The sequence below is a fragment of the Oryctolagus cuniculus genome, chromosome 4 (assembly GCF_051225735.1).
Source record: "Oryctolagus cuniculus isolate XC-2025 breed Fujian yellow rabbit chromosome 4, ASM5122573v1, whole genome shotgun sequence".
Lineage (NCBI taxonomy): Eukaryota > Metazoa > Chordata > Mammalia > Lagomorpha > Leporidae > Oryctolagus > Oryctolagus cuniculus.
Window position 1 is genome coordinate 169,423,924 of NC_142870.1, and position 23,208 is coordinate 169,447,131.

General features: G+C 50.8%; 1 protein-coding gene across 9 annotated transcripts in view; it reads left to right on the forward strand.

The window, feature by feature from the left end:
- The first annotated feature begins 6,844 nt into the window (after positions 1-6,844).
- Positions 6,845-23,208, forward strand: part of CCR4 (C-C motif chemokine receptor 4) — a 51,535-nt gene continuing 35,171 nt past the window's right edge. For 7 of the 9 annotated variants that reach the window (XM_089331225.1, XM_089331226.1, XM_089331227.1 and 4 more), the window contains exon 1: positions 6,845-7,759. The gene's annotated coding sequence lies outside the window, so the exon portion shown is untranslated. The remainder of the gene's footprint in view (positions 7,760-23,208) is intronic. The other 2 variants (XM_008266105.5, XR_016232924.1) reach the window with 2 other exon arrangements.

Below are 23,208 nucleotides of genomic sequence, written 5' to 3' on the forward strand. Positions count from 1 at the left end.
CTGCTTATGGCCTCGGAAAGCAATGGAAGATGGACCAAGCACTTGGGCCTCTGCATCTGCTTGGAAGACCTGGAAGAAGCTCCTGGCTTTGGATCAGCCCAGCTCTGCCTGTTTGGGGAGCGAGCAGCCCAGTGGCTGGCTATTTGGGGAGCGAGCCAGTGGATAGAAGACTCTCTCTCTCTCTGTCCATCTGTCTTCCCCTTCTCTGGTGTAATTCTAATTTTCAAATGGAAGGTTTTTTTAATTTTAAATTTAAAAATTTTTGCCGGCGCTGCGGCTCACTAGGCTAATTCTCCGCCTTGTGACGCCGGCACACAGGGTTCTAGTCCCGGTTGGGGCGCTGGATTCTGTCCCAGTTGCCCCTCTTCCAGGCCAGCTCTCTGCTGTGGCCCGGGAGTGCAGTGGAGGATGGCTCAAGTCCTTGGGCCCTGCACCCCATGGAAGACCAGGAGAAGCACCTGGCTCCTGCCTTTGGATCAGCGTGGTGCACTGGCCGCGGCGACCATTGGAGGGTGAACCAACGGCAAAGGAAGACCTTTCTCTCTGTCTCTTTCTCACTGTCCACTCTGCCTGTCAAAAAAATAAAAAAAAATTTAAAAAATTTTAAATTAAAAAGTAGAGCGAGGGCTGGCGCAGCGGCTCAATAGGCTAATCCTCCACCTAGTGGCGCCGGCACACCACGTTCTAGTCCTGGTTGGGGCGCTGGATTCTGTCCCCGTTGCCCCTCTTCCAGGCCAGCTCTCTGCTGTGGCCCGGGAGTGCAGTGGAGGATGGCCCAGGTGCTTGGGCCCTGCACCCCATGGGAGACCAGGAAAAGCACCTGGCTCCTGGCTCCTGCCACCGGATCAGCGCGGTGCGCCGGCCGCAGCGCGCTGGCCGCGGCGGCCATTGGAGGGTGAACCAACAGAAAAAAAGGAAGACCTTTCTCTCTGTCTCTCTCTCTCACTGTCCACTCTGCCTGTCAAAAAAATAAATAAAAAAAAGTAGAGCGAGATATGTGTGTGTGTGTGTGTGTATATATATATATATAAAAGATTTATTTTATTTGAAAGGCAGAGATAGAGAGTGATCTTCCATCCACTGATTTACTCTCCAAATGGCCACAACAACGGGGGCTGGGCCAGGCCAGAGCCAGGAGCTTCTTCCAGATCTCTTGTGGGTGCAGGGGCTCAAGGTCTCGGGGCATCCTCTGCTGCTTTCCCAGGTGCATTAACAAAGTTGTATCAGAGTAGAGCAGCAGGGACTTGAACCAGAGCCCATGTGCTGCAGGCTGTGGCTTCGACCTGCTGTGCCATAGCCCCGGCTCTGCCGGCAGCCCTTTAGAATGGCAGGTACGGTGTGTGGTTCCCCATGTACCATGATCCCCTGCCACAGCCCATCTATGTTAAACGCCTCAGAACCTCTGCCTGGGTTGAAGGCGTGGGTCCTGGGGTGGGCAGTGATGTGCTGGGCCTGGGCCCCTGGAAGTGCCAGGTGGAGACAGGTGTGTTCCAGCTCGGCACTTTCAGAATTTCCCGTTGGGCTTGGTCCTTCCCTGGAAGTGAACTTTGTCCCGCATTGCGCCCAGCGCTCCTGATCTGCATCCTCAGGTTTGACCTTGGACTCCAGGATCTGGCAAAGCAGAGACCACAGCAGATTCCACTACCTTCCAGAAGGTTTCTCCCTCACGAGGCCTTTCCTGCCATCACCTGAACGTGTGGAGTTTGGGGGAGATTTGGAAATCTTTTTTAAGATTTATTTATTTGAGAGAGTTACAGACAATGAGAAGGAGAAACAGAGAGGTCTTCCATCTGCTGGTTCACTCCCCAAATGGCTGCTACGGCCAGAGCTGTGCCGATCCAAAGCCAGGAGCTTCCTCCAGTCTCCCACACGGGTGCAGGGGCCCAAGGGCTTGGGCCATCTTCTTCTGCTTTCCCAGGTCACAGCAGAGAGCTGGATTGGAAGAGGAGCAGCCGAGACTAGAACCGGCGCCTATATGGGATGCCGGTGCTTCAGGCCAGGGCGTTAGTCCACTGCGCCACAGCGCTGGTTGACTTTGAGCGTGAACAGTAGCACTTGCCAGGCGTGCGCTGTGGCACGGTGGGTTGGCCCACTGCTTGGGATTCCTGCATCCCCACTGGAGTACTGGGCTTGCATCCCCTTTGCTCCCAGTCCCTGCTAGTGTACCTGGGAAGGCAAGATGATGGCCCAAGTCTATGGGTTTCTGCCACCCACGTGGGAATCCCGGATGGAGTTCCTGGCTCCTGGGTTGTTGTGGCCATATGGGGAGTGAACAATAAAAACGATTTTTTTTTTTTTTTTGACAGGTAGAGTTAGAGAGAGAGAAAGGTCTTCCTTTTTCCGTTGGTTCACCTCTCAAGTGGCCACTATGGCTGGTGTGTTGTGGCCTGCACGCTGCGCCGATCCGAAGCCAGGAGCCATGTGCTTCCTCCTGGTCTCCCATGGGGTGCAGGGCCCAAGCACCTGGGCCATCCTCCACTGCCTTCCCGGGCCACAGCAGAGAGCTGGCCTGGAAGAGGAGCAACCGGGACAGAACCAGCACCCCAACCGGGACTAGAACCCAGGGTGCCGGTACCACAGGTGGAGGATTAGCCTAGTGAGCCACGGCACCAGCCATGTTTTTTTTTAAACAGTGTTTACCTCATTGATAACCTCCAAGATTGACACACTTGGATAGGTGGGTTCTCGAGAGACTCAGGCACAGAACTGGGGTTCTTCAGTTGGTCCCCATTCTCTTTTTTCCCAGTCCCCTCACTTCTATTTACCGTTTGTCCCTGGCTGGACACAGTGGAAACCTTCTGAGGAATGCAAAAGTTGGGTGGATGTGCTCTTTGGAGGAGAGGGGAGAAGCTTTTCCTCCTTAATCCTCTCAAAGCCCTGAGAGGTGTTGATAAAATGAGGCAGGACCCAGTGTCAAGAAAAGTACACAGAAAGTTCTAGAAAAGATCAGGAGCTCATCCTCCATGCTCTTCCAGCTGGAACAGATGAGCTTGATAGGGCTCAGAGTTGGAAGGATGCCCCCCGCCCCCCCATCAGTGGCATGCTGCTGGGGCCTACGTTATAACCAGCATCCTGTATGGGCATGGATCCAGCTCCCTGCTACTGGCCTGCGAAAAGCAGTAGAAGATGGCTCGAGTGCTTGGGTCCATGTTACTCAAGTGGAGGACCCAGATGAAGCCCCTGGCTTCAGCCTGGCCCAACTGCAGCTGTTGCGGCCATCTGGGAACTAGACCAGCAGGTGGAAGATTCTGGAACTCTGCCTTTCAAATATTATTTTTATTTTTTGGAGCTGACAGCCAAGACTAAGGAACACAACAGGTACTGGCACAGCTGTGGAGAAGTTGAGACCCCCATGGCTGGTGGGATTCACAGTTGCCACAGACATGAGCACAGTGTGACACTTCTAGTGTCCAGCAGAGCCCAGCACTGCCCCTCTGTATCTGTCCAAGGGAACTGAAGACAAGCCCATGCGAAAGCCAGGCGCAGGAATCTCATAACAGCATTATTCATGAGTGTCCCCGCCTGATGGCCACATAAACAGATATCCCCACAGTGGGATATTGTTCAGCCACAACAAGGCCGTGTTGATGTATTTGAAGTATGGACGAGTTCAAGAACATGTTAGGTGAAAGAAGCCAGACCTCTCTGTGATGCCCTGAGCAGGGAGATAGAGGCCAAGGGCTTCATGGTTGCCAGGGATTAGGGGGAGGTGGGAGTCAATGCTAGGGATTTTCATTTTGGTAAATAAGAATGCTCCGGAATTGGGTGATTGTCTCATAACTTGATGAATATCCAGAAATCCCTGAGCTGAACCTGTTGGGTAATTTTTTTTCTTTTTTAATTATGATATGTGAACAAGCTCATCAAAAAAAAAAAAAAAAGAAAAAGCGGTGCTGTGGCCAGCATCCCACATGGCAGGTATTATTACCATGGGTCTTTGTCTCACGTGGAAGAGGAATTGACAAGCAGACAAGACAAGGCAAAGAGGGAAATGAGATTGATTAGATTCCAGCCGGAGAGGCAAAACCTGAAGTGGTCTGTGACAGTGGAGTTGTGTGTGTGTGTGTGTGTGTGTGTGTGTTTTTTGTTTGTTTTTTTTTTTTTTTTTTTTTTTTTTTTTTTTTTTTTGACAGGCAGAATGGACAGTGAGAGAGAGAGACAGAGAGAAAGGTGTTCCTTCGTCATTGGCTCACCCCCTAGTGGCTACTGCAGCACCACACTGCGCTGATCCCAAGCCAAGAGCCAGGTGCTTCTCTTGGTCTCCCATGCGGGTGCAGGGCCCAAGGACTTGGGCCATCTTCCACTGCATTCCCGGGCCACAGCAGAGAGCTGGCCTGGAAGAGGGGCAACCAGGACGGAATCTGGTGCCCCGATCGGGACTAGAACCCAGGTGCCGGCGCCACAGGCGGAGGATTAGCCTAGTGAGCTGTGGCGGAAGCCTGGCAGTTTTTAAGCACAATTTGGGTGGGGGGACTTGATAATCAGATTGACCCATTAAAAGACCTGATTTGCAATCCTTTATCCTGTCCGACTTGCTCAGGATAAAACAAAAAAGCCACTCAGAAGGGTGGAATGGGTAACTTGTTTTCACAATAAACAGTTCAGGAGGACAGAGGAATCTCCACTCCCTTGCTATTCTCATGGTAAAAGTGGGAGATTCCTAAGGAAATGCACTTCAGTTTCCACTGCCTGCCTGTTAACCCATCTGACTTCACATTGACAGGTTTCTCAGCCACAGCTTTGTCTTGGGGGGCATTATTTCCTGGTGCAAACTTTCCCTTTCAGAGAAATAAAATAATCCTTAAAAAAAAAAAAAAAGTAGTAAGGAGGATGGCAAAGCATGCAGACAGCACATACGAGGAACAACACTTCACCGAGGGCTGTGATTGGGCAACCGAAAAAAATTCCCAGCGTATTTTTGAATAGCTATCCTGTGCAACGTCCAGGGTCTGTCTGGTGGGTGTGCACTGTCCTTAACACAGAAGTGCTTTTATCTGGACTGGGTCAGCTGGTGTGAACCTGAATTTTAACATTAAAAAGAAAAAAATTCTTGAAAGAATTGGAGAGGAAGAGACAGAGCCAGTTCCCTCAAGTGGCTGCAAAGGCTAGGGTGGAGCCAGACAAGCCAGGAGCCAGGAGCTGCTTCTGAGTCTCCCATGTGGGTACAGGTGCCCAACCACCTGGGCCATCTTCCACTGCTTTTCCCAGACCATTAACCGGATCGGATCGGAAGTGGAATGCCAGTGTTGCGGGCAGCAGCTTAACCCTCTGCACCACGACTCTGGTCCCTGTACTCAGAACACACTGTGCCATGCTCCTCTTGCAAGAAGGGCTGGGAAGGTGCCCGGATGTCTAGGCTTCCAGTCAGCCCCACAGCACCTCTGAGAACAGCTGACTGTGTCACAATCCACCAGCCACTGTCGCTGTACTTCCACACAACTCTCAGGCCACAGGCTTTGGTGACTCCTGTCCTTTATTCTCTAGTTCATTCAGTATCCAAGTAAGTGTTCAAATACATGTTGAGTCTTTCTCATTTTAATTAGCATTTACTGTTAATTTATTGGTTTGTCTTTTTTTTTTTTTTTTTTTTAAGATTGATTTAGGGGCTGGCACTGTGGAATAGCGAGTAAAAAAGCCACTGGCTGCTCCAATTCTGATCCAGCTCTCTGCTATGGCCTGGGAAAGCAGTAGAAGATGGCCCAAGTCCTTGGGCCCCTGTACCTGCATGGGAGACCCGGAAGAAGCTCCTGGCTTCAGATGGGCACAGCTCTGGCCATTGCGGCCAACTGGAGAGTGAACCAGTAGATGAAAGGCCTCCCTCTGCGTCTCCTTCTCTCTCTTTGTAACTCTTTCAAATAAATAAATTTTTAAAAAATTATTTATTTGAAAGGCAGAGTTAGAGAGAGGCAGAGGTGCAGAGAGAGGTCTTCTATCTGCTGGTTCACTCCCCAGATGGCTGCATATGCTGGAGCTGCAGTGATCCGAAGCCAGGAGCTCCTTCAGTGTCTCGCACATGGGTGCAGGGGCCCAAGGACTTGGGCATCTTCGACTGCTATCCCAGGCCATAGCAGAGAGCTGGATGGGAAGTGGAGCAGCCGGGTCTGGAACCAGCACCCGCATATGGGATGCGGGCACCATTACCCACTAGGCCACAGCGCCATCCCCTGGTTTGTCAGTTTTTACCATTTACTCCTCTGAAGCTCATTCTCCGATTCTGCTTGCCTTAAACAGCACCCAGATACCTGAAAAACAGATTAACAGAAATCCCCATGAGGTATAGAATGTAGCAAACAAGGTATATTTAACTAATTAACGTCTTCAGTGACATCACTCCCTGAGTGGCCTGCTCCAGGACAAATACTTTTTTAAAAGATTTATTCATGGGGCCAGCGCTGCAGCACAGCAGGTTAACACCCTGGCCTTAAGTGCTGGCATCCCACGTGGACGCTGGTTTGAGACCGGCTGCTCCACTTCCGATCCAGCTCTGATGTGGTCTGGGAAAGCAGTGGGAGATGGCTGAAGTCCTTGGGCCCCTGCACCTATGTGGGAGACCTGGAAGAAGCTCCAGTCTCTGGGCTTTGGATCGGCACAGCTCTGGCCATTGCGGCCAATTGGGGAGTGAACCAGCGGATGGAAGACCTCTCTCTCTCTTCTCTGTGTAACTCTGACTTTCAAATAAATAAATAAATCTTAAAAAAAAAAAAAAAAGGATTTATTCATTTGTTAACTTGAAAAGGCAGAGCAAGAGACAAATTGAAAAGACCGTCCATCCACTGGTTCATTCCCCCCCAAATGGCAACAACAGCCAGGATTGGGCCAGGCGGAAGCCAGGAGCCAGGAACTTCACCCGGATCTCCCGCGTGGGTACAGATGTCCGAGCACTCGGAACATCGTGGGCTTCTGCCTTCCCAGGCGCATCAGCAGGGCGCCGGATTGGAACTGGAGCGGCCGGACTGGAAACACTGCTGCTCATGGTCTTGGGCCACAAGGCCAGCGCTGACCAAACGCTCCTTGAAGGCGGCAGTGGGGCTAAGTGTCCCGGCTTCTTCGTCCGGATCTTGTCCCCGTGCGCCACGAGCACTGGAAGGGGGACATAAGTAAGGTACAGTAGAATGCGAGCAGGATTGATTTAAAATGAGAGGTGAGTCCACATTCAGGCATGAGTGTGGGCAGCACTACGAGGAGAGACCGTGCCCCGTGAAGGCGAGAGGGAGAGCGAGCCGAGGTCCCGTGGTGCTCTGTGGGGCAGAGGGCACCCTAGTTGAAGACACAGACTCGGGGAGGGGGCGGTCAGTGCACGAGGTCCCCAGAGGAAACTTCCCGGCTTCTCAGCCTCAGCCCGGCGCTCAGGCGCTCATCATGGCCGCCGTCCCCTTCCTCGTCCCAGAGGAGGCCCCGGTGCATCCCGGGAGGAGGCCCCGGTGCATCCCGGGAGGAGGCCCCGGTGCATCCTGGGAGGAGGCCCCGGTGCATCCTGGGAGAGTGGGTGACTGGGCCAGGCACGGAATGCGGTGGCGTTCCTGTGCGGGCTGCTTGTCGGCCTGCTGCTCGCTCCGTGTGCCTGCAGCCCCAGGTGGAGACGAGGCCGTCACTGCCCCCAGATCCGCCATCATGGCCCTGGCCGACTTCTGACGGCCGGCGCCGGCGTCTCCGCTGGCTTCCTGAGCCCGGCCTTCGCGGGTCACCCGCCATCTTGGGAGTCCCTCAGACGTCGTGAGCCCCTCTCAGCCGGGTGCCGCGTTTCTCCCGCGAGCAGACGGTGAGCTGAGTGAGGGTTTCCGTGAGACGTGCTCTGCCAGGAAGGGCTCTCAGAAAACTCACGGGAGGGGAGCGGAGCCATGGGGGGCGCGGCGGCCACGCAGGGCGCGCCATCGAGGACATGACCGGAGGGGACAACCTTGACCTGCTCCCACGGGCGAAGCCTTGAGATAGTGAGGGCCACACTCGGCCTCGGCCCAGACCGTAGTGCGGAAGCCGGAACCTCCGGGCCCAGGCACTCCGGTTCTGTCGGGCTTAGTGGTGCGTGGCTTCGCTCACTTCCGGTCACCAAGGTACTTGCAGACTTCCAGGGGACAGGCATTGGGCGCGGCCGTTGAGACACTTGGTGCCCCGCTTCCTGTTCCAGGTTCCTGCTGTGCGCACCCTGGGAGCTGGCAGTGATCCTCAAGTATTTGGGTCCCTGCCACCCACGTGGGAGACTTGATTGGGTTCCTGGCTCCTGGCTTTGAATTGCAACAGCCCTGGCTGCGGTAGGGATTTAGGAAGTGAACCAGTGAGTAGAAAAGTCTTTCTCTGAAATAAGATGAAAATAAATAAAAACTTCTCTCCTTTGTTTTTTAAAAATATTTATTTGTTTCAAAGGCAGTTACAGAGAGGTAGACACGGGGAGACATGGCGTGCTGGTTCACTCCCCAAATGGCTGGGCCTCGTAGGAGCCAGGAGCTTCTTCCGGGTCTCCCACATGGCTGCGGGGCCCAAGCACCTGGTCCATCTTCAGCTGCTTTTCCGGGCACGTGAGCAGGAGCTGGATCGGAAGTGGAGCAGCCGGGACTCAATTAGGAGCTCATATGGGATGCTGGTGTCACTTAACCAGCTCCACCACAACACTGGCCCCAAACTTTCTTACTTTAAAATAAAAACATTGTGGCACTGTAGGCTAAGTGGCTGCCGCTTGCAACGCCGGCATCCCATATCACAGTGCCAGTTCAAGTCCCAGAGGCTCCACTCCCCATCCAGCCCCTGGAAAGGCAGCAGAAGATGCCCCGAGTGCTGAGGCCCTGCCACCCCTGTGGCAGAACCACATGGAGCTCCTGGCTCCCGGCTTGGGCCTGGCCCAGCCCTGGCTGTTTTGGAATTTGGACGATCTCTTCCTGTCTTTAGTTGTTAATTTAATTTAAATTTGTTTGAAAAGATTTATTTTTATTTATGTAAAAGGCAGGGTTATTGAGATCGGAGAGCAAGAGAAGTCTTAAATTCATCAGTTCACTTCCCAAATGGCTAAAGTGGCTGGGGTTAGGCCAGGCTGAAGCCAGGACCCTGGAATTCCATCTGGGTCTCCCATGTGGAAGGCAGAGGCCCAAGCACTTGGGCCATCTTCTGCTGCCTTCCCAAGCACATTAGCATAGAGCTGGATTAGAAGTGGATTAGGGGCTGTGGTGTATCGGGTGAGGCCACCGCCTACAGTGCTATCTTCCTTCCTGTATGGGTGCTGGTTTGAGTCCCTACTGCTCCACTTCTGATCCAGCTCTCTGCTATGACTTGGGAAAGCAGTGGAAGATGGCCCAAGTCCTTGGGCCCCTGCACCCATGTGGGAGACCTGGAAGAAGCTCCTGGCTCCTGGCTTCGGATCGGCACAGTTCTGGCCGTAGTGGCCAAATGGGGAGTGAACCAGCAGATGGAAGACCTCTCTCTGTCACTCTCTGTCTCTCCTCTCTCTGTGTAACTCTGACTTTAAAGTAAATAAATAAATCTTAAGAAAAAAAAAAAAGAGTAGCCAGAACTTGAACTGGCCCTCATATGAGATACAAATGTTGCAGGCAGTGACTTAACTTGCTGTATCACAAAGCTGATCTTCTTTCAAATTAATTAAAAAAGGAAACTTCCAGTTATCTTCAAGGGCCTTATAAGAATTCTCGTGTTTGCATGTCACAATGAGCAGAGAAAGAAGTCACGTGCTCATTGTCCAGTGAGGAGTGGGAGCAGTAAGGGAGCCTGCCCATGGACCCCAGAGTGAGTGAGTGGCAGGTGCAGCTGACCCACACGTCCTGAGGTTGTCTTGTGGCAACCAGGCCAGAAGTGCAGGAGAGAAGGGGAGTTAGGAGGGCAAGCTTGCTGCTCTATGCGTTTCTGGAAGGGTTTCTGTAAACTAGAAGTCAGTACCAGTACCGTGGCACTCGACATTTGTAGCCTACCTTGCTGCAGCTAGCGCCAAAGGCAGGGAGAACTGCGGCCAAGGTCTCTGATCTGAGCCTCAGGGCCGGGGTTGCAAACTCCCCCTGTGTGGGCTGGGAACTGAGTCTGAACCAGCGGGCAGTGGGTGGCTGGGAGGAAAAGCGCCCAAGTGTCCTGATGTGCCAGGAGCGGGGCAGAGCCTGGAGCTCACGGAGGGCCCCGTGGTGAGGCTGAAGGGCCCTCTTCACGGGGGTGGGGTGGGGGGGTGGGGGGTGGGAGTGGATGACTTTCAGGGGAGAGGATGAGCCCGGAGAGCAGACCATGGCCTGGCAGGAAGCCTCTGGGCTCCGGGGTGGTGTGTGGTCCCAGTCTCTCCCTCTGTGATGTAAGTTTCATCTTCTGTGGTTAGTGAAGAGGATTCCCTCCCTCCCTCCTCCCTCCTCCCTCTTCCCTCTCCCTTCTCCCTCCCTCCCAGCCTTCCAGCCTCCCAACCTCCCTCCCTCCCTCTTCCTGCTCCCTTCTCCTTCCCTCCCTCCTCCCTACCTCCTCCCTCCCACTTCCCTCTCCCTTCTCTTTCCCTCCCCCCTCCTTCCTTCCCTTCTTCCTCCCTCTCCCTCCCTCCCTCCTCCCTCCCTTCTTAGGCAGAGACAGAGGTTTTCTGTGCGCTAACTCACTTCCCATAAACCCGCAACAGCTGGGGCTGAGTCAGGCCAAGGCCAGGAGCCAGGAACTCACCCTGAGTCTCCCATGTGGGTGGCCGGGACCGACTCCTGAGTCATCACCTGCTGCTTCCAGGGTGTGCATTAGCAGGATGCTGAATCAGGAGTGGAGCCAGGACTTAGACCAGGCGTGCTGACAGGTGCTTGGGCAGGTGTCCCAAGCAGCATCTTCCCCACGGTGCCACGCAGCCACCCTTCAGTAAGGTGGTCTGAAGGCACGAGGGTCCCGCCCAGGAGGCTCTCACTGTGGCCGGTGCTCAGGACCTCTGAGTATTTTGCTCTGGTGAATCAGGGAGAGCTGCTCTCCTGTCCAGATCTAGGCCTTCGTCTCTCGAGAAAGACCCCTGCGGACCCAGCCCAGGACCTCGGTGCTCACAGAAGCCCCGATCCAGATCCTGCTGCCGCCGCACTCGGTCTGAAGCGGTCTCTACTTTGGGTGTGCGTTTCTCATCTCTTAGCAGATCCCCAGACCCTACCCTGTGCTGCCTCATGGGACCGAGCCGAGGTTTACACAGTGCTGGGAGCTCAGTGTTGGTTTGTTTTGCTTTTTAAGATTGATTTATTTGTTTGAAAGGCAGAACAACAGAGAGAGAGAGGTCTTCCATCTACTGGTTCACTCCCCAAATGGCCTCAGCAGCCCGGGCTGGGACAGGCAGAAGCCTGAAGCCTGGAACTCTCCTCGCGTCTTCCATGGGGGTGGCAGGGACCCAAGCGCTTGGGCTGTAGTTCCCAGGCTCATTAACAGGGACCTGGATTGGAAACGGAGCACAAGAACTGGCACTTTAATTCGGGATTCTGGTGTCACAGGAAGTGGTTAACCCAGTGCACCGTAACACCTGTCCCTAAGTGTTCCTTTTAATTCTGATGACCTCAGTAAGAAGGGGCAGGAGAGGCCCTGTCCGGCAGGGATCTCCAAATCCTGGCATCACGGTCTGCCGGCAGTGACCTTGGCTGGTGGGTTATTTCCTCACCTGGAAGAAGGGGCTTTGTCTCAAGAAAGACCCCTGTGGATCCCAGCTGCTGCGCCAGGTTCTGTGTCGCTCCCCCTCTTCATGGAGGAACGACACTAAACCCTGCCTAGGCTTCATATCCGAGTCACAGCACCATTATGTCGCTCCCCCTCTTCGCGGAGGAACGACACAGGACCCTGCGCTGTTCTTTTGTCTGCTCGGCCCTCCCCGGGTTTGCTGCTGGTTCTTCCCGGGTTGGCTACTGTCCCTTCCACCTCCGTGGAAGGGCGGTTCCCCCTGCCACTTTCCCCACTTCCTCGGGGGAGCGGCACACCGCCGGCCGGCTCTCTTGGGGGCTGCACAGGTGTTCCTTCAGGTAGATGTTCCTGGTGCATGTTGTCTCTCTCCTCCTTTATAGTCCTCTTCCACCAATCCCAACTCTGCTACCCACACGCTGAGTACGCTGCTCTCCTCCAATCAGGAGCAGGATCAGCTCCTGCAGGTCATCACTCAAGTTGGCGAGAGGCAGCTGCGTAGAAGTTGTTACTCCCTTCTCAGCGCCATATTGTGGGAGAGCAGATGCGTAGAATAAGTCTTAATTTCAGTAACAGTCTAGTCCGAGTTGCTCCCCACAGTCCTGGTGAGAAATAAGAAAAATGAGGAAAGGGGCCATGGGAGCCAGAGTGACCACGGCAGCTTCCTGTGTTGATGGGGTACTGTCTGCTCGAGGTGCGGCGAATGGGACAGCCCCCTCTCCAGTTTCAAGTCTGACCTTTGCTTGTACTCAGGCGGCATCTTTAAGGACGTGCTGGACTGGGCACCGTCTCGGCACTGACCCCTGCTGGCTGCATCACAGTTGACAAGGGCCTGCTCACCGCTCCCTTGAGCAGGGAAAATTACTTAGACTCCTGGAGTCCTAGAATTGATAGTTGGTATATTGTGGCCATTTGGTCACCAAATAAGATACAGGTGGCAAATAAGCATATGAAGATATATTCAACATTCTAAGTCGTTAGGGAAATGCAAATTAACAATGAAATGCCCTGCATACCTAGTAAGACTAGCTGTAATGAGAATATAGTTCTAATAAGAATGATTGAAGTCCACAACACGGAGAACACCAAAAATGCAGTGTCTTGAAAGTATAGTTTCTTACAAAACTATCTATGTTCTGGGCTGGTGTTGTGGTGTAGCAGGTTAAGCTGCTGCTTGCAACAGCAGCGTCCCGAGTTGGTGTGCTGGTTGGAGGCCCAGCTGCTCCACTTGTGCTCTGTTTCCCAGCTGATGTGCCTGGGAAAGCAGCAAAAAATGGCCCACGTACGTGGGCACCTGCCACTCACGTAGGAGCCAGGATGGAGTTGCCAGCCCCTGGCTTTGCCCCATCCCAGCCCCCTCTGTAGCAGCTGTTTGGGGAGTGAAATAGCTGATTTAAGATCTCTCTCTCCTCTGTCTCCCGCTCTCTTTCTATCCCTGTCCCTCTGCCATTCAAATAAACAAATGAATCTTTAAAAAAAAGAAACAACTAAATCTCTTCTTACCAGCAGTCGTGCGCCTGGTATTTGGGTGGTGAACTTCTGTCTACATGGAGCCCTGCATCCGAGTGTGTAAGCAGCTTTATTCATAACTGCCAACACTCGGAGGCCACCCAGGTGTGCTTCACGAGTGAAGGGATGAAATGGGGTCTATTTAGAGACTGGCATATTAGTGCTGAAAGGGAGGCGCTATCATGGAGGAGGGGCCGGTGCTGTGGCACAGCAGGTTAAGCCGCTGTCTGCAGTGCCAGTATCTCATATTGGTGCTGGTTCAAGTCCCGGCTGCTCCACTTCCAGCTCCATGCTACTGTGACTTGGAAGGCAGCGGAAGATGGCCCAGGTGCTTGGGTCCCTGCGCCCACATGGGAGACCTGGAAGAGGCTGCTGGCTTTGGCCTGGCTCAATCCCTGTCATTGTGGCCATTTGAGGAGTGAACCAGCAGATGGAAGATCTCTCTCTCTCTTCCTCTCTCTGTAACTCTGGCTTTCAAATAAATAAATAAATAAATACATCTTGAAAAGAAAAGGAAAAAATCCATGGAGGAAGCGCAGATGCTTATTATTAAGTGAAAGAGCCGATCTGGGAAGGCTGCCTGTTTACACGCTGTGCCTCTGATTCCCGCTCTGTGACGGCTACAGAAGGCAAAACTGCGGAGACCGTGAGATCACTGGTAGTCACGTTACTGGGGAAGGAGGGCTGACAAGGTGGAGCGCAGAGGGTGTTCATGGCTGTGGAACTGCCCTGTGTGAGCCGGCGTTGGTGGGGCCACGTCATTATACGTTTGTGTAGATGCAAAGAATGGACCACACGAGGGTGGAGCCTATGCAGACTCTGCTGTATGCACGTTCATCAGTGGTAACAAATGCACCACTCTGGTGGGGAATATTGAGGGCCTATGGGAAATCTCTGTGTCTCCCACTCAGTTTTGCTGTGAATATAAAACTCCTTGCTAAAAAAAAGTTTAAAATTTTTAAAAAATGTTATGAAGAAGAGGGCTGGTGATGTGGCATAGCAGGTAAAACTGCTGCCTGTGGTGCATTGCATATGGGGCTGTCTCAGCTGCTGCTCCTCTTCCAATCCAGTTCCCTGCTGGTCTGCCTGGGAGAGCAGCAGAGGATGGTCCAAGTCCTTGGGCCCCTGCCACCCATGTGGGAGACCTGGGTGAAGCTCCTGGCTCCAAGCTTTGATCAGGCCCAGCCCTGGCCATGGTGGCCATTTGGGGAGTGGATGGAAGACCTCTGTCTCTGTCTCTGTCTCTGTGTGTGTCTGTAACTCTTTGAAACAAACAAATAAATAATAAATTTTTTAAAAAAGTTATGAAGAAGAAATGCCTATAACAATGTTATCATTGTTGCATTCCCATATAAAGTAGAAAATTTAATAGTAAAATGAAGCTCAAGTTTTGTTTTGTTTTTAGATTTATTTATTTATTTGAAAGGCAGAGTTACAGAGAGGCAGAAGTGGGGTGGAGGGTGTCTTCCATCTGCTGGTTCACTCCCCAAATGGCTGCCATGGACGGAGCTGGGTGAATCTGAAGCCAGGAGCTTCTTTCGGGTCTCCCACATAAGTTCAGGGGCCCGAGGACTTGGGCCATCTTCCACTGCTTCCCCAGGCCATAGCAGAGAGCGGGATAGGAACTTGAGCAGCCAGGACATGAACCAGCGCCCATATGGGATCCTAGTACTGCAAGCGGCAGCTTTACCATCTATGCCACAGCGTCAGCCCCCTGAAGTTTTATACATAGGTAAGTATGATCCAAAATTTATATCTATATATATATTCCTTTACCTAGGAGAATGTTCTTTTTTTAAAAGATTTATTTATTTATTTAGAAGGCAGAGTTACAGAGAGGCAGAGGCAGAGGCAGAGAGGACTTCCATCCACTGGTTCACTCCCCAGATGGCCACAACAGCTGGAGCTGCACTGATCTGAAGCCAGGAGCCAGGAGCTTCTTCTGGTCTCCCATGCAGGTGCAGGGGCCCAAGGACTTGGGCTACCTTCCACTGCTTTCCCAGTCCATTGCAGGGAGCTGGCTCAGAAGTGGAGCAGCCTGGACTCAAACCGGCACCCATATCGGATGCTAGCGTTGCAGGCGGCGGCTTTACCCACTACGCCACAGTGGCAGCCCCTGTTCTCATTTTTCATAGCCTTTCAAATCAGCAGCTCACAAGCTGTATAGTATTCTGTTATGGATGTTCTATAAATAATAGACACATATCATTTGGCCTTGCCTTTAGATTACTAACAGTTTTTCACTGTTTGAATAATATTGCAGTGAGTTTCCTTGAACATTAATCTTTATAATTAGCTCTGGTTCATTCCAATAAGAAGATTGTTTTGAAAGAGAATCCTTAGGTCAAATGTGTGTGTTCCCGCCTTTTGACACGTGTGACTCCCTGTTTGCCGTGCCTTCTTTTTCAGTGAATATTGTCTTGTTTTGATTTGCCAGGTTGTTAGGCAGATTTTAATGTTGCACTGTTAGTATACTTTATGGAACTTACCATACATTGTTCTCTCCTTCTGTAAGCTTCTATTGTTTTTTTTTTTTATCTTGTTAACTGTTTTTTTTTTTTTTTAACTTTTATTTAATGAATATAGATTTCCAAAGTACAGCTTATGGACTACATTGGCTTACCCCCACCCCCCAGTGACTTCCCTCCCACCCGCAACCCTCCCCTTTCCCGCTCTCTCTCCCCTTCCATTCATATCATGATTCATTTTCAATTTCCTATATATACAGAAGATCAGTTTAGCATACATTAAGTAAAGATTTCAACAGTTTGCACCCACATAGAAACACAAAGTGAAAAATACTGTTTGAGTACTCGTTATAGCATTAAATCTCAATGTACAGCACACTAAGGACAAAGATCCTACATGAGGAGTAAGTGCACAGTGACTCCTGTTGTTGACTTTACAAATTGACACTCCTGTTTATGGCATCAGTAATCTCCCTATGCACCAGTCATGAGTTTCCAAGGCCATGGAAGCCCTCTGAGTTCTCCGACTCTGATCATATTTAGACAAGGTCATAGTCAAAGTGCAAGTTCTCTCCTCCCTTCAGAGAAAGGTACCTCCTTCTTTGAAGACCTGTTCTTTCCACTGGGATCTCACTCACAGAGATCTTTCATTTAGGTCCTTTTTTTTTTGTTTGTTTGTTTGTTTTTGTCTTCTTCGAGAGTTGATTTTACGTTGGGAACAATGGTGATTGTTGGTAATTTAGGCTAGAGCAGAATCCATGGAGTTGTGGAGATGAAGAGAGAATGGGAGTGGTGGGCGTTGTGCAGCAGCGACCAATGCCCGTCTCCCCGATCCGAGTGCCCTGGGGAGTCCCGGCTCCTGCACTTCCGCTCTGGCTTCATGAGGACACTCCTGGGAGGCATCAGGTGATGGCCTTCAGTGCAGCAGTGCCCGTGGGATCCACGCAGAGGCTTGCGGCTGCTCATGCTTGGCTTCAGGAGAGACCGGCATTCTTTATACGGGAACCTCCTGGAGTGAGGTGGGGTCTCTCACCCAGCGCTCAGGTAGAGAGAAGAGTGGAGTTCAGCTTGCTGTGCTCCGTCCCTGAGTGGAGAGCGGTTGTTACCCGCAGCAGGTGGCAGAAGTGAAGCAGCCTGTGGCACAGGCTGTGTGAGGACTGAAGCAGAGAGTAGATGTATGCCTAGCAGAGTGTGCGTCACAAAGTGAGCATTCACTGGTTAAAAAAAATTTTTTTTGAGAGGCGGAGGGACAGAAAACTCCCATCCACTGGTTCCTTCCCTAAATGACTGCGACAACCAGGGGACCCAGACCAGTCTGGGAACTCCGTCCAGCTCTCCCCCATGGTGGCCAGAACCCTATAGTGGGGTCATCACCGCTGCCTCCTAGGATCTGCATTAGCGGAAGCTGGAGGCTGGAGTCAGGAGCCGGAGCCGGGACTCAAACCCAGTTCCTCTGAGCAGGGACATCTGGGTCTGAACCGGCATCTTAACTGCCAGGCCAAACACCTGCCCCGCGTTGCGGGTTTATCTGTTACAGTTGCACCATTGTCAGTGTGAGTGAACAGGGTTGATTGTGGCTTTTCCTGTCTGGAAAGGATACTGGTGGCCAGTGGGAATAACTCTGTCTAATTGCAACTACAGTTACTAACCTACCGGTATCTCCCATGCAGTTCTTTCCTTTCTCCACTTCTTGTTTGTTTTTATTTTTTTCAAGATTTATTTATTTAATTATTTATTTGAAAGACTTGGGGCTGGTGCCATGGCTTACTTGGCTAATCCTCTGCCTGTGGAGGCCACAATTCACCCATGTGGATGCTGGATTCTGTCCCGGTTGCTCCTCTTCCAGTCCAGCTCTCTGCTGTAGCCCGGGAGGGCAGTGGAGGATGGACCAAGTGCTTGGACACCTGCACCCACACCCACTTGGGAGACCAGGAAGAAGCACCTGGCTCCTGGCTTCGGATTGGCGCAGCGCCAGCTGTAGCGGCCATTTGGGGGGTGAACCAACAGAAGGAAGACCTTTCTCTCTGTTTCTCTCTCTCTCTTTTTTTTAAACAAATTTTTTTTTTTTTGACAGGCGGAGTGGACAGTGAGAGAGAGAGAGACAGAGAGAAAGGTCTTCCTTTGCCGTTGGTTCACCCTCCAATGGCCGCCACGGCTGGCGCGCTGCGGCCGGCGCACCGCGCTGATCCGATGGCAGGAGCCAGGTACTTCTCCTGGTCTCCCATGGGGTGCAGGGCCCAAGCACTTGGGCCATCCTCCACTGCACTCCCGGGCCACAGCAGAGAGCTGGCCTGGAAGAGGGGCAACCGGGACAGAATCCGGCACCCCGACCGAGGCTAGAACCCGGTGTGGTGGCGCCGCAAGGCGGAGGATTAGCCTAGTGAGCTGCGGCGCTGGCCTGTTTCTCTCTCTCACTGTCTATAACGCCACCTGTCAAGTAAATAAAAAATTAAAAAAAAAAAAAGAGTGACACAAAGATGGAGAGGCAGAGAGAGAGAGAGAGAGAGAGGTGTTCCATCTGCTGGTTCACTCCCCAGTTGGCCGCAGTGGCTGGAGCTGTGCCATCCAAAGCCAGGAGTTTCTTCTGGGTCTTCCCATGAAAGTACAGGGGCCCAAGGACTTGAGCCATCTTCTACTGCTTTCCCTGGCCACAGCAGAGAGCTGAATTGGAAGTGGAGCAGCCATATGGGATGCTGGTGCTGCAAGCGGCGGCCTTACCCGCTACGCCACGGGGCCGGCCCCTCCACTTCTTGTTGCTTTGCTTTGCTGCGCTGACTAGCTCATGCAGTCCTCACTAACACCTGTGGCTGGGAACGTGGCAGCTGTTCTCAGAAGCTTTCGCTCATGCAACAAACAGAACTGCTCAACCGTGGAACAAAACTCTATCCACATCTTTCCTATCTCAGATATCACACGTGATTATAATTTTCCTCATTATCTCCACCACTAATCTAATCCGGAGGTAATTAACATTCATCACTGAGCGCCTGTGGTTCATACAGGAGGTGCTCAGTGAGTTCTCGTGTAGGAGAATTAGGCATAGCCAGAATTCCTGGCGATGGATGTGTATGGTTTAAAACTGAAGCATCAGGACTGGCGAATTTCCCTGCAACCATATCATAATGTCTTTGTGACTGTATGATGGAAGTGAACCAGGAGATAGAAGGTTTCTTTCTGTTTGTCTCTCTCTCTCTGTCTCTCTTTCAAATGAACAATAAATAATATAAAATTTAAAATAAAAATATAAGAAAATGCTAAGACTCCAACATCAGGCAAAAAGGATAACTCAGAAAAAGAAGCGATTGGTAATAAATGATGTAATTTCAGTCTTATAACTGGGAGAAGAAAAAAGTGATCTGATCAAACATTTTGATCTGTCATATTCACCAATTTTTAAAAAATATTTATTTTTTCATTTATTTGATTTATAGTAAAGGAAGAGTGACAGAAGGAGAGGTCTTCCTTCCACAGGTTCACTCCCTAAATGCTGGCAGCAGCTGGGGCTAAGCCAGGCAGAAGCCAGTGTCCTGGCACTCCGTTTGAGTGTCCCCGTGGGTGGCGTGTGCCTGGGCCGTCTTCTGCCTTTTCAGGTGTGTTAACAGGGTGCTGGATCAGAAGCAGAGTAGCTGGGACTCAGACCAGCGCTCTGATAGGGGGAGTTGTCATCTCAAGCTTGGTGTGCCACAGTGGCTGCCCCACCACTGTTTTAATGATAATAAAATCATGCTAATGAGATGTATCAAGGGTCCTCAAATGATCTGATAATCCTACTCCTCATTATCATTTCTTGGAAACCCAAACAAAGGTAGAAAGGAGTTTATACGCATAGATCCCTGCGGTTTGATGTGTAATGTTGAAAGAGTGAATGGCTGGCACCGCGGCTCACTAGGCTAATCCTCCGCCTTGCGGCGCCAGCATCCCAGGTTCTAGTCCCGGGAGGGGCGCCGGATTCTGTCCCGGTTGCCCCTCTTCCAGGCCAGCTCTCTGCTGTGGCCCGGGAGTGCAGTGGAGGGTGGCCCAAGTCCTTGGGCCCTGCACCCGCATGGGAGACCAGGAGAAGCACCTGGCTTTGGCCTTTGGATCAGCGCGGTGCGCCGGCCGCGGTGGCCATTGGAGGGTGAACCAATGGTAAAAAAAGGAAGACTTTTCTCTGTCTCTCTCTCTCACTGTCCACTCTGCCTGAAAAAAAAAAAAAAAAAAAAAAAAAAAAGTGAATGCAAATGAGGTTCTGAAACTACAGGAACACAAACTGAGGAACCGCTATATTCAGTCATTAAAAGGCTACTCTGTAATTAATAACAAATGAGAATGCTTACGTATCTGGTGAAATACAGCACATAGTAAAACTCGAAGTGACCACAGCCATATAAACTGTTACAACTCAAGTTGTAATAATTGCATAATATACATAGAAGGAACTCCTAATTACATGTTTAGTATGGATGGTTTATAGCAGGAGTGGGCACTTGGTAACAATGATTGAGACACCATGCCTGGCTCTTGTCTTTGGCTGGCCCAACCCCTACTGTTGCAGACATTTGGGGAGTGAACCAATGGATGCAAGATCTTTCTCTCTCTCTCTGTTACTCTTCCTTTCAAGTGGATGAAAAGAAAAAAACATTTAACAGAAATTCATAGCAGAAAAAGAAAAGCAGAATGCGGTTGAAATTTCCATTTGGATAGTAGATTTAAAGTGATTTTTTTAAAATCAAAAAATCACTTTCTCACACACTTTTTTTTTTTTTAATAAAACTTGCTGGGAATGGGAGAGCTTACTACACACACACACACACACACACACCACTGAAGGAAGAGTACTCAAACAGGAAACACCAAGGGGGCAGCACGCCTGGTGTCTTTGACGCAAAGGCTAAAGTACAGAGAGGAAAGGGGAAGTGATGGGAAGTGAGGTAAAAATATCAAGGGAAGTCATGTCAGGCTGGCGAGTTATGATGGGGGCCGTGGCTTCTGTGTGTCTGTGTCAGAAGCGGAGCAGCTGGGACTCTAACTGCATCACAAGCAGCGGCTGGACCTGCTGCACCACAACGCCGGCCCCGGACCAGTGCTTTCATCTTGCATCTCCCAGCCCAGAAATCAACTGCTGATGCTAAGTCGATGGTATTTTATTATAGCAGCACAAACAGCCTAAGAATGAATTTTGTGATATAGACGTTTGTGGCCAAATATGTAGTCAGTTTCAACGACTCTTGCATGCAGGCTTGAAAGTGATCACCTGATCGGTGGTTTCAGTGTTTCTAGTGTTGCAGTGTCCAGTTGTGACCAACACTATTTGAAGAGGCTTTGCTATACTTGCTGCCACCTGCTGGCAGGATGCATCACCCTACACTGAAGTCTCCAAAGTGTCCTGTGGGCGTCTCTGGAGAGGCCAGAGGTGCTTTCAGAGCGGTTACTAGTCCAAAACCATTTTCATAAGAATATTAAGATGACTTTTTTTTTTCGTGTTGAAATCTGTGTTAATAGTGCAAAAGCATCGTGGGGTGAAACCACTGGAATCACACATCACGTAGCCACTGGGAGATTTCATTGCATAGCCATTAGAGAAAAAGAAAAATCGAAGTTATATACTGCAGTACCTTTAGTAGTACAAAAGTGGCTTTGACCTTGCAGACCCCTTTGAAGAATCTTGGAGCCCCTCAGGATTGCGGGGACCACATTTTGAAAGCCACCATATTGCTATAATTTTGGTGTAATAATTATTTGAAATGGACTTCAGATTTCTGCCAGTATCACTTATATAGTAATGATTTTTTTGACCTAACCCAATATTTAATATGTAATGTAATAGCTTTTTTAAAGATGTATTTATATTTGTATTTAAAGATGTGTTATGTATGTGTGTTATTTAGGGAGAGAGGAAGAAAGAGAAAGGTCTTTCATCCACTGGTTCACTCCCCATATGGCCATGATGACCAGGGCTGGGCTTCACCAAATCCAGGAGCTAGGAGCTTCTTCTGGGTCTCCCACGTGGGTGCAGGGGCCCGAGGACTTGGGCTGTCTTCCGCTGATTTCCCAGGCGTATCAGCAGGGAGCTGGATGGGAAGTAGAGTGGCTGGGACTGGAACCAGCACTGTGGTATGGGATGCTACTGTCACAAGCCGTGGACTAGCCTGCTCTGCCACAATGCTGGCCCCCTTTTCCACATACTTAAAAATGGTTTTGCTCTTTGGATCCTCCAAACTAATTTTGAGCTTCCGAATTTCAATGTTAGATGTAAAATAAGTTAGAAGTGAAAAGTGAGTGCCTGCCTTTATGGCCCAGGACCCATGAGAGGCCTTGGTGTACTGACAAGGGTGTGGCAGTGAGGTTGGGTTGGCAGTCAACTCTGGAGGCAACAGGAACTCCTTGAGAAGCTGAAAGAAGCTAAAGCAATTAAAAAGACATGAGACAGTGAATTTAAAGACCAGGTCTCTAATTTGATTATTCCCTTGTTTGTAAAAATTAATTGATTCACACAGATTTTGCTAATGAATAAGTGATATAAGTCACACACACACAAAAATGTATTTTTCTTGTTTCGCTCTCATGGTTCTGAAATCAGTTTTATAGTTTGTTAAAGGTAGGTTCTTGGGGCTGGTGTTGTGGCATAGCCCAGATGAGCGCCGGTTCATGTTGTGGCTGCTCTTGTTCTGGTCCAGCTCCCTGCTGTGGCCTGGGAAAGCAGTGGAAGATGGCCCGAGTGTTTGGGCCCCTGCACCCAGGTGGGAGACCTGGGTGAAACTCCTGGCTCCTGACTTCGATCTGGCCCAGCCTCAGTTGTAGCAGCCATTTGGGGAGTGAACCAGCAGATGGATGATCTCTCTCTGCCTTTCCCTCTCTCTAACTCTGATTTTCAAATAAATTAGTAAATAAATACATCTTTTTAAAAAAAAAAATGGTTCTAAAATTAGATGATGTGGCTTGGATGACGATCTTTCGCACAGGCAGCCCTACTTTCCAGTGTTGTGCAGAAGTGCTCCCTGTCGGCTTCAGGAGTTGAGCACAACACTTCTCCCTTTTCTCCTCCCTAATAAGCCAAGAGAGTGAAATAGGCGCATCTTGGGGATTTCAGCAAGTGGCCGAGCCCAGTCCAGCCCAGGCTGGGGGAGCTGGGCTTGCCATTGCAGACACCTGTGTACCATGGCTACGTTTATTAGAGGAGCTTACTCCATCAGCTCTTTCTGTAGGGGGAACTGCTACCATGTTTGCACCCTAACCTGCTACAGGCACACCGTGTGCACGCTCACACATCTTCTTGTAATGTGCAGTATCGTTTGGTGTTTCACTACATGAAGTTTAAATATTTGTAGGAAAGAAAAAGGGCCGGCAATATGGAGTTAGGTAACGCCAATATGGAGTATGGCTTTACCATAGCAGGTAAAGCCGCCGCCTGCAGTGCTGACATCCCATATGGGCATTGATTTGAGTCCCAGCTGCTCCACTTCCGATCCAGTTCCCCTTGCTAATGTGCCTGGGAAAACAGCAGAAGATGGTCCAAGCCCTGCACCCATGTGGGAGACCATTGGCCATTGTGGCCATTTGGAGAGTGAACCAGCAGTTGGAAGATCTCTCTCTCTGTGGATGTCTCTCCCTCTCTCTCACTCGCTTGCTCTCTGTGTCTCTGCCTTTCAAGTAAATA